Genomic DNA, 11823 nt, shown 5'->3' on the forward strand with positions numbered 1-11823 from the left:
AACAAAGGAGCCAGCATGACGTGAATTAATCTTTTTTTTTGCTTTGTGCTGTCTCTGAAGTCCTCTCATTTCTAGTCTACACGCATCATCATCATCACCACCACCACCACCACCACCACCATCATCATCATCAACAACATCAAAACAACAATAATCATCATCATCATCATCGACAACAACAACGAAAACGTCATCATCATAATCATCATCCTCATAATCATCTTCCTGACTAAGCCCATTGCAGGGCAGAGGCCTCTCCCATGTCTCTCCAATTAACCCTGTCCTTTGCCAGCTGCGCCCACCGTGTCCCCGCAAACTTCTTAATCTCATCCACCCACCAAACTTTCTGCCGCCCCCTGCTACGCTTGCCTTCCCTTGGAATCCATTGTGCTACCCTTAAGGACCAGCGGTTATCTTGCCTTCGCATTACATGCCCTGCCCAAGTCAAGGATTTGCGAGCGCTCGCGAAAAGCGTACCGCTGGCGGCGATATATGTTTTATCGTCATGCTAATTCTTGTTGCAAGGGGTGGCGGTCTGAAGATGTCCGCGGAATGGTGATCCAACTCTTTGGCTTGATACGGCTTGATACGCGAAGCAACACTCCGTCAGCCCGTAGCAACGAGCTGCTCGTAAAATCCAGTTCGAAATGTAGCTTGCCGCCGCCTTATCAAAGTGGCGGCAGACGCCGTGAAGCGTGCCAACCTGTCGACTCATCGTGTGCTCTGCCGTCACAAGGAAGGCAGAGCAGACGCTGCCAGAGGACCACCCCCTGGCACGCAAAATGGACCCGCCACTCCGGTGACGTAGCGATCCATTCCAGCTAATCGCGGCGCGTCCTGGGCACTTCTGTCCCCAATATATGCTTTGTTGCTGCACTTGCATTCCTGTGAACACACTTTCTGACCGCGTGGAGCCCTTCTGCATGAACTACGGCTTCGTAAAGTTCATCCTGAAGGCTCAACTTGCGCTTCGCCAAGTCCTCTTCTAATCTGAGTGCCTACTTCGCGGGCCACAGGTATTTAGAGACCGCTTTGCTTTCGGTTTTATGCGCTCTGCCCCAGGTTTTTGAAGTGAAAGCTCCACTACGCTAGGTGAAGCTGATTTCGCCGTGCGTTGTCGGTCCACCTTCAAGTGAGCCAGTGGTCAAGTGTGGCTACAGGCCTTACCATTGTGGTCCACCATGGTGTCGCACCTCTTGACCCCTGACCGGGACCTTTCGATTCGCATGTAGAGGGCGGTAGAATAGGTCGCAGCGTTCATTGGGTGACCAACCTCTCGCGTTGAAGCATTAACTGCCACCTGCCAGGGTGGCAGCGCTGCCTATCCAGCGTGCGGAACGCACTCAACGTTAAAGGCGCCTGGCCGCGTCTAGTTGCCCGATACACATCTTTCGCTCTCTAACCAGAGTGAGCAGTGGTATAACCGCCGCTAATTTTTTTTTATTCTTTGGGTGTCCGCTATTCCCTTCCTTGTCCTGGTCTTTTATTTTTGTGAAGTCACTGTTCATCATTTGCGCACCTCGCTTATTAGCAACGTGTCCCCAGCATATGTTAGATGGCCCACTCCCTCTACCGTCGGATATTCCGGGCCCGGGGCAAGTATTAGTTCTCGCGCCTATATACATTTTAGTGCGTCAGCGCTACCCTCCCCCCCCCCCCCCCCCCCATTTCTTCGCCGATGTTTGAGCCACCGTGATGGGTGGCCCGTGTACTATCCCTCAGGAATCGTGGCTTGCACTATGAATAGCAAACTAGACGGGCCCTGCTTGGTGAGCGTTGCAGTGCTTAGGGAGTTTCTAAGCTCTAATGTTGTGGCACCCTGTTAACAAGTAGAGATGCAATAGTTGCCGAGTCGAATTTGCGAAGTAAACCTATTTTTATGCTCCCACTTTAAATACGCTGATGATTTTTAAGTTGCGCGCTTGGTGTCTACGATTACGCCGCTTTCTAAGGATGAAGGCACGATAAGTGGTCCTTTAACCTTGGGCGAAATGTATGATGCAATTTATCGACCGCCGCTTCCGAAAACCTTGGGGAATTTCACAAGATATATATTTTTATATTCTGCCCTACTTCAAATTAATGGGACCAGTACTGATGCTGGAATTTCGCCACAGTCATCATCAAAAAGTAATATTGTCTTAATACCAAGAACTGTTGATAAGGAAAAACTCCGATGTTAGACGGCTACAGACCAATCACGCTTTTAATTTTGATTATAAGATTTTCGTAAAGTCCTCTGGAATCGTCTACAACTTCCATTTTCTACTTGGATTGAATCTCAACAATTCTTTGCCCTGAGGGGACAGTCATTACAGTTTAATCTACATCTAGAGCGGACGGTGCTGCAGTAGGGTAGCGACACTCATGAACAATTGACACTGATGCAAATTGACCTGGCAAAGGTGTTCGATCGAGTTTCCCATTCATTCCTTTTTTCTCTTTTAAATCACGTCAATCTTGGTTTAATTCTTTCAACAGGAATACGGCTTTGTCACAAAATCTGTTCCACGCGCTTCACTGTAAATGGCTCTCTCTCTCACAACCAGTCTGCATTAAGTCCTCTGTGAAACAAGGTAGCCCACTGTGCCCTGCTTGTATTATACTTGTAGCCACTTTGCATAAGTGTCATAAACTGTAGAACCGTCAGTGATTTTTGTATTTTAGGTCATGGACTAAAGGTTTTAGCTGATGCAGATGACCTCGCGTTTTTCTGCGCTGACAAGGCAAGCATCGATGAGGTTTTGTAGCGACAGCTACATTACGGTAGCATTTCGAGCCTTCAGCGTGGCGGCACAGCCACCCCTGTGCCTGTGGCTGCGCCGCCACGCTGTCACGTGGTTGGTCACGTGGTGCGGAGCAGCTGCCGGCGGCGCGGCGCCGTGGCTGATCACGTGGGTGGTTCAGGTGACCAAGTTCCACTCAGCCAGCTGTAGCTATCGCGTCACTCCAGGTTCAACCACAGCTAAACCACCGCCAATTTTTCTTCTTTAACGGGGGACCTTTGCTCAGTGTCAGGAGCTCGGATTATTCGCCCTAAGCGTAGGGGTCACTGGTTTGGTATGTGGGGATCGACACCTGCTGAATAAGCTTGTGTGGCATGGACATGTAGTCCACCCAAGTACCTTGGCGTCTTTCGGAGTGCCTATGAGCATAGTGTACTACATTACTGGAAAGGCGGTGTGCCAACTCTTCAACGCTATCCTCAAACTTTTCTACCCCATGGTATCTCGGTTTTTCATAGGGCGAGCGCCTGATATCTTTTTGTCGCCACTAAAATTATGTACTAGAAATTATGCATCGCACACGGGAGATCGAGTGGTCGTGGTACAAGAAAACATGTAGCGTTTTCACAGCGTCTTCTCAAGTGTTGTGCGGGACTCGTCTTTTAAACTTACGAGGTGCGATAATCTCTTCCGGCCTGTAAGCGCTGGTGGATTTGTTCAGTCCGCCTTTATGACCGAGAGATAGTTTCACGTTTTATGGTCTTCCGTGCCACTGCATAGCTAATAATGATGCATCATTGCAGCCAATTTAGTTCACGCTTTACCGAACCTAATCGTATATTAATGTTTCCGGCCGTCCGTGCTTGTGAGGATTAATGCATGAGGTGCATTTGGCTGTTAATTTCCTACTTGTTCTTCTCTCCTTTGAGTTCCTGTTTTCAGTGTCGAGAGAACGTTTTTTAGAAGGATTTAATTCGTATGCACTTGTTTCCTCCCATGCGCCGCTCTGTGTACTTCGGTATACCGGTACAAGACGTACTCGAAAGAGCACGTAAAATGCCCCTCTCGCCGTGTACAGATTTTTTTTTTCTGTACGCTACGCACCGAGACATTTCCCGTTAAAACATGGTTACAAAAAATTCTTTTTTGTGTCCACGGTAAATGGCTGCCTATGAGATGCTCCTGAGAACAATTGAGCATTGTTTCGTCAATTGCGAGGATCCAATACTCTTCTGGGATATCATGCAACGAACATTTAAGAGGAGGCATAATTCGATACCGCCTTCTGTACGATATCACACTGCGCTGCCATTCGTTGATGAACTCTTGGACATGCTCTTTCTAAGAGGACTACACACTCTCTCGAAAACACTAATGATGGAGCAACATTGTGAATCTGTTGTTTCTGGAAAAGACCATTTCAGTAGAATGAGCCGCCGCGGTGGCTCAGTGGTTATGTTGCTCGGCTGCTGAACCGAAAGACGCGGGTTCACTCCCGGCCGCGACTGTTGAATTTCGATGAAGGCGAAATGCTAAGAAGCCCGTGTACTGTGTGATGTCAGTGCACGGTAAAGAACCCGCAGGTGGTCGAAATTTCCGGAGCCCTCCACTATGGCGTTTCCATAGCCTGAGTCGCTTTGGGACATTAAACACCCATAAATTAAACTTCAGTAGAATGTTCATGTACATGAAATGTTGACCCATACCGAGTTCGAACCGAAGTGGCACTCATCCTCGGTCATGTGCTCTGCATTGCGTTTTGTCTCATGCTTGGTATAGGGAACCTGCCTGCCAAGGTGGCACTGCAATTGTTCCATTTGTTGACTCAAAATTGCATATGTCAGCCGCTTGGGCTGCTGGATACGCGAGAACACATCCTGCGCCATTCGATACCCGCGTTTGGCTGACAGCATTCATTGCCTATAGCTTCTCTCGGCGTAGCCCAGATAGCTGACGCACGGCAGGTGCACCTTCGACGGAGCGCGAAGGCTCATGCCAACGATCGCCTGAAGGTGGCGCGGAAAAGTACTAATAGTACCACCCAAAACTGCTTGCTCTTCTCGCTAGGTAGTGTGTTATGGCGCTGCAATCGGCACCGCAAACTTCAGCGCAAGTTCTCCATTATGATGTGTTAGTTGTGGGGCTTTGCGACCCCTTTCTATCCATTGAAACTGCGCTCGATGTCTTCAAATCATCAAGGTGCGCACGGCTGCAGCGCAACTGCGCATGACAGAACTGCTGCTCGCGACAAGGCCTTGCTCGCGAGATCTTACATGTGATTGCTCTGAGCTGACTTGATAAGAGCGGCGAAAGCAGCGCGTGGGGGATGATTCCGGAGAGGGCGCTGCTGGGGTGCGGTCACGTTTTCGCGATTTTGCACGGACGACGGGGCGGCACCTTACCAGAAAGACAGAAAACGAAAGCGGCGTCTTCGAAGGATTATCTGTTTGGCGTGTGTGCTGCGCGAGCAGTATGGTTTCTTGTGCCGCTTCGAGCCCCCCGCCCCCCCCCCCCCCTCCCCCTCTCCGCTTTTTATCTGCGCTACTTCGTCCCATTCGCGCCTTAGTGTGTTTGTTTTGCCGTGCTCAGATCTAAGCGCTCGTTGTTGTCCAAGCATTGCGCCATTGCGCTCTCGAGAGCCCACACCACACGCTCTTGTTCGCCGCATCGTTCCATGCTGTGCCCTTTGGTCTGGAATGAACCGGTGTCCTCTATGCTGACTGTGGGTGTGCCACTCATCGGGCGTGACCACGGTTCGCGGACCCCGTTCCCTAGAAGGCGAACCCTTAATAGTATGTGCCTATTTTTCACACTGCCTCTACAATGCATCGCTTTTATCTGGTACTGTTTTCCTAATGGTTTGTGCAAAAAACATTGCAGCACAGTAATAAATAGTTGAACAAAAGAAGAAAAAAAAAACAGTGGTCGAGAAGAGCGCGCGTGGCTCACGACCCAATGGGTAGAGATTCGAGTCCCGGCTAGACTCTTTTTCTTTTCAGCGCAGTTGATTTCTTTCTCTCTTCAGAGGTACTACGTAATGGTGTTGAAATGACGTCACGACCCTGTAAGACCAATGAGGAATTTCGGTGTGACCCTGGGATCTTCATCGAACGTCTGCTTTAACGCTATCGACTTAAAATGCTCCGAACAGCGCTTTGAGCAATTATGTGACGATAGCACATTGAGCACTTTGAGAGGGTAAAAAACTGGGGAAGCATCTTAGCGGCGCATACGACTTATAGACTAGCGTGGCGGAATAGTTTATGGTGGATTGCCCGTCATTTAACTGCAGCTGGAACGTTACTGTCGTGACTTGTAGTTGCATTTGAACTAATTTCGAGCAGGGCTATTCCAAGTTACGTTCACATCCGTTCATTTATGCTGGGGTTTACTGCGGACACTTCTATACGTGTGTACGTGTGCATGAAAATGGGTCCAACAGTTTTGGCAAAAACACAGACCTTGCCTCTGGATCGCCGAATATAGAAATTCAAAATTTTAGACAAGGAATAAAGAATTGTGAACTGTGCAGTTCAGCGTCCTGCAGCGACACATATGAATGGTGAGGAACGCCATAGTGGAGGGATCCAAATTAATTTGACCACCTCGAATTATTTAACGTGCGCTGACATCTCACAGCACAGGGGCGTTTTGCATTTCGCCTCCACCATAATAAGCCGCCTCGGCTGGGTTTGAATCCGCGACTTTGCGATATTCAAAGAAGAGAGAAAGGGAAGGCAGTTTCATGAAGAGCAGAGATTCTTGCCAGCAAGCATAAACCACGGACATATTTGGCCATAGCCTTTTGGGGAATGGGTAGGGAGTTTGGTCGAGAAAGTCTGTTGGAATAGAATGGGCTGTATAGAAAAAATAAAGCAAAGACAAAATGAAATTAAAAGAAAAGGGATGCGTTGCCGGGAGCTCCCCGTAATGCGCGAGTAAGTGGCATTAGAAGACATTCATTATTCAGCGTCGTTTATACTGATTAGGCCGAACAACTGTTATTTGAAACAACTGATGAGCAGCAGGCGACTTGGAATCACGGATTCCCCTCGGTATTTCCCAAATGCGGTCATTTATCTCAAGGTGGAAACCAGTAATTTTCTGCCGAAGCCGGATGTGCACCACTCTCGTTTCACGTCACAATGACGTTGAAATGCCATGCACAAAAAAACAAACAAAAACGAAGTAACCTCCTTTCCAGTGCTTTATTCGTTTTACGGCGCAACCACTCGGGTCATTGCGGTACAGACTTTTGTCTGTCCGAGCTGCGTACGTTGCGGATGAATAAAGAATTTGAATTAGAATGTGTGCACCAGCAACCGGTCGGTTGAGACGCTGACACATGTGTATCTTGCTTTTGACATCAGTCTTGTTTTTAACGCCAGTCTTGTTTAATCGATGAGCAGTATACAGCAGAGTACCGGAGTAACCCTTCCCCATATACGCTACCAGTTTGTACTTTTCGCTCGGCTGCCACGCCCAGTGTTTGTACAGGCTGTATGTAATTATAAGCGGTGGGTGAGCCGGTGTATGGATGAGGGGGCGGAGATTAAAGCATGACTTACGGCGGACCACTACTCCTTCTATCAGCTCTGTGACCCATATCGACCCGCCCGAAAATAAATGGCGAGCTATCGAAGAGTCTGCATGCAGGGGGTATGGCGGCGGCGCTCATTCTCTCTTTTGCGACGACATATTACACTGCTAGCCGCTTATGACGAAACGACGCGGTTCCAAAGTTGCGCAATGTTTTCGTAAGCCCGAAAGGAAAACAACGTCGAACAACACGCAGGGGCATCAGCGAAAAATAAAGGGGGGGGGGGGGAGGCACAGGTCAGATGCAGGGAGAGAAGTGCATCCTTCTTTTTCATCCTTAACGCTGTCTGCTATTTTTCCCTGCTTTCAACGCATACACGCTCTTATCACCCTCTATGTATAGCACCAACTAAACAGCGCGCAGTGTAGGTAGGAGCACCGGCGGTATTTATTCATTTATTTTATTTATACATACTGCAATCATACAGAACGAGCAGAGGCAACATTCAAAAAGCAATACACAGTCAAACACTACGAGATTCAGCATTCCGAGGAAACAAACAATGGAAAGGAACACGGTGCTTCTTTCCATTGTTTGTAACACACAACCTGCAGTAATAAAAAATCCAAGACGACACCAATTTGCTTGGCCAGTATGGTGTCAAAGTTTCAAGAAAAGGCGTCCCTGGTGTCAGTAGTACTAAAATATGCTTACTATGGAAAACAGACACTTCACATATAGCTTTGTATTGAGTGAAGAACAACAGGATGGGAGCATAAATCCGAACTCGAGTCTTGAAAAAATAGTTCGGTTGGAATCGCTCTTGCAGCTATTCCTGTTGGGCAGATTTCAGTAAGGGTTTCAGGACGGAATTACGGTAGTATTGCGGTTATTTGGATATCCACCAGCAGTTGGTAGCACCTCAGTTGCACTTGCTTCGGCAGCTCAATAATTTGTTACGTGTAACCTTTTTCCAAAAGTAACCAAATAACAAGGTTTGTTTCACTGCCGTTTAGTACAGTACTTTTTACAGGCCTTAAGCTTAAAGCTTAAGGCTTGTCAAATGGCGTGCTGTCTTATGGCACCCTGCCAGAGGTGCCATAAGACCTCCACTAGAGCGTGGAAACCCCGTGTCCTGGATACTTTTGCCAAAGACGGTACGTTCCGCATAGTGTTCCGCTTTGCACTTGATTTTACTTTCTTCTTCTGTTTTCGTGAGATATAAACGCGTGGTAAAATGAGCTATACCCTAGTACTCTCCCGTTTCTTATCCAGGGTTATCTGTTCGTAGTTTCAGAAGAAATGAATTCATAGCATGGTATTATATTATATGCAGCCCAACAAAACTCTCTCTTGTTCTGCTACGTGTACGAAAAACTAAGTCCAAATTTCGCACAGATTACCCCGAATCGCGCCAAACGAGCGTATAAAGCAATCCTGAGCAGTGAAAAAGTTTGGTTTATGATTTATGGGGGTTAAACGTACCAAAAGCGCCTCAGGCTATGAGGGACGCCTTTTCGTGACGCTGGTGGGATCCGAATCCAGTTAAGAAGTATTAAGTTACTGTCATGAAAAATGACCTGAGCGGTCATGGACCTCCTTCTCCCATCATACTCTTCCTTTTGCTGGTATACGAGACGCGGATCTTTTTAAAGCAAACAAAGTGGTGGAAGTGACAGCCGAGATGCAAGTTGCCGAGACCTCCCCGTTTTTAGTGCACGCCCACTGGTTCCGAGATCACTGAACCGCGGGAAATTGAAGGCGCCGTTTCGATATGGCATCCCGTAAGGTTGCCAGGCGCAGAGAATGTGTCCCTCGAGGCGACTTGAGCCGGCGCTCGGCACTGACGTCATTGCTTCGGCATTCACATGGGTCTTTCCTGCTCATGGCTTTTAATAATAATAATAATAATAATAATAATAATAATAATAATAATAATAATAATAATAATAATAATAATAATAATAATAATAATAATAATAATAATAATAATAATAATAATAATAATAATAATAATAATAATAATAATAGTAATAATAATAATAATAATAATAATAATAGTAATAATAATAATTTGTTTTTTTGGTGGAAAGGAAATGGCGCAGTATCTCTCGTATATCGTTGGACACCTGAACCGCGCCGTAAGGGAAGGGATAAAGGAGGGCGTGAAAGTAGAAAGGAAGAAAGAGGTGCCGTAGTGGAGGGCTCCGGAATAATTTCCACCATCTGGGGATTTTAACGTGCACTGACATCGCACAGCACACGGGCGCCTTAGCGTTTTGTCTCCATAAAACACAGCCGCCATGTTCGGGTTACCCGCCGTGGTGAGTGGCTCAGTGGATAGGGCGCTCGGCTACTGATCCGGAGTTCCGGGGTTCGAACCCGACCGCGGCGGCTGCGTTTTTATGGAGGAAAAACGCTAAAGCGCCCGTGTGCTGTGCGATGTCAGTGCACGTTAAAGATACCCAGGTGGTCGAAATTATTTCGGACTCCTCCACTACGGCACCTCTTTCTTCCCTGCCTTCACTCCCTCCTTTATCCCTTCCTTTACAGCGCGGTTCAGGCTATGGTCGGGTTCGAACCCGGGAACTCCGGATCAGTAGCCGAGCGCCGTAACCTCTGAGCCACCGCGGCGGGTTTTTAAAAATTGAAAATTGGTTTTTGGTGAAATGAAATGGCGAAGTATCTGTCTCACATATCTTGGCGGACACCTGAACCGCGCCGTAAGGAAATGGTTAAAGCAGATGCTAAGAGAAGAAAGGAGAAAAAAGGTGCCATAGTGGCGGGCTTACCGCTTTGCTTTTCTATAGGCTTGCGCTGGCCGTACAGGCGCCAGGGATAGGAACACGGATGAACTTAACCCTGTTATTTTTGCCTGGAGCGAGGTCGACAGCGCAGTCGAGCCCCAGTCTTGTGCTGGCGCTCTTGAGAAGAGTTATGGGCTGCTTCATTCATGGTATTAACGAAGTCATCCTTGCAATGCACAGTCACCGAAACCAATGAGCATAGGGGATGCTTTTTTTTAATTTGTGGTTTTTCATAAATGAGAGATTAATAAAAGCAGAAAGAAAACAACCCCCGACCTCCGAATTTCGCGTCCAGTGCTCTTCTGAGTTAGGGTGACTGCTGAAAAAATGAAAATTGGTTTTTGAATAAAGGAAATGGCGCAGTAACTGTCTCACATATCTCGGTGGACACAGGAACTGCGTCTTAAGGGAAGGGGCATAGGAGAAAATGAAAGAATAAAGGAAGAAAGAGGTGCCGCAGTGGAAGGCTCCGGAATAATTTCGACCATCCGGAGATCTTTAGCGTGCACTGACATCGCACAGCACGCGGGCGCATTTTGTGTTTCGCCTCCATCGAAACGCCGCTGCCGCGGTCGGGTTCGAGTGCGGGTACCCCGGATCAGTAGACGAACGCCTTAACCACCGAGCCAGCGCGGCGGGTACCCCTCACTCTTCTGCTTTCGGAGGTATTTATGTGTAGTGTAAGCTAATCTTGAGAGTGTTCACCAGCGCCACCCTCGTCCATAGCGGCGGACGTAAGGCATCCTATATTACCGCCAGTGCCACGTAGGAATGTGATCGAACGCTGAGGGCGGAAGCTGTGCGAGTGCCTTCTTTGCTACCTATGGCATCAAGACTGCCACATTGGAAGCCCTCGCTACTCGCTAAACTATTCAGCAGACAAGGGAGTGGAAAGAGGTGCTTATTTGTCCGTGTCAGTTCAACATCGAGACCCCAGTATGGCTGCTTAGTTATTGTTGCACGACAAAAGATTTTTACTTGCCAAGATTGCCAAGTTGCTGTGGATTTCTCGTACGAGGGCGCCATCCTGCACTCAAACCAGGCTGCGGCGGAAAAATTCAGAAATTAAATATTGCTTTTCGAGGAAAGGAATTGGCACTGTAATTTTCTCACATATCTCGATGGACACCCGAACCGCGCCGTGAGAGAAGGGATAAGGTAGCCAAAGGAGGAAGGAAGAAAGAGGTGCCGTAGTGGAGGGCTCCAGAATAATTTCGACGAACTGGGGATCTTTAACGTAAACTTCCACAGCACACGGACGCCTTTTTTGCTTTGCGCTTCCATCAAAACGCGGCCGCCGCATTTCTGTAGATAGGAAGTGTGCAGCATTTCACGTCCTCGTAATAAGAAATTTTGGAGCGTTAGACCCTGTTGTCGAGATTAACTTCGAGCATGTCTCGAGGCCTGCAGTAGCGTGCTGGGCTCTGGGAATGCAATAATTATTGATATTTCAGAAAATATGGATGAAGTGCATTCGTACAAGAAAGTAACTTGTTTCGTCTTTGGCAAAAGAAGCAAAGGCCATGTCTCCGCGGCAACACCACCTACACATTGTCTCAATCTCAGCCAATAAAGATCCCCAGGAGGTCATTGTCTCAATCTCAGCCAATAAAGATCCCCAGGAGGTCGAAATTATTCCGGAGCCCTCCACTACGGCACCTTTTTCTTCCTGTCTTCAACTCCCTTCTTTATCCATTCCCTTACGGCGCGGTTCGGGTGTCCACCGAGATATGTGAGACAGTTACTGCGC

This window comes from Amblyomma americanum, chromosome 2 (assembly GCF_052857255.1).
Source record: "Amblyomma americanum isolate KBUSLIRL-KWMA chromosome 2, ASM5285725v1, whole genome shotgun sequence".
In the NCBI taxonomy this organism is placed as follows: domain Eukaryota; kingdom Metazoa; phylum Arthropoda; class Arachnida; order Ixodida; family Ixodidae; genus Amblyomma; species Amblyomma americanum.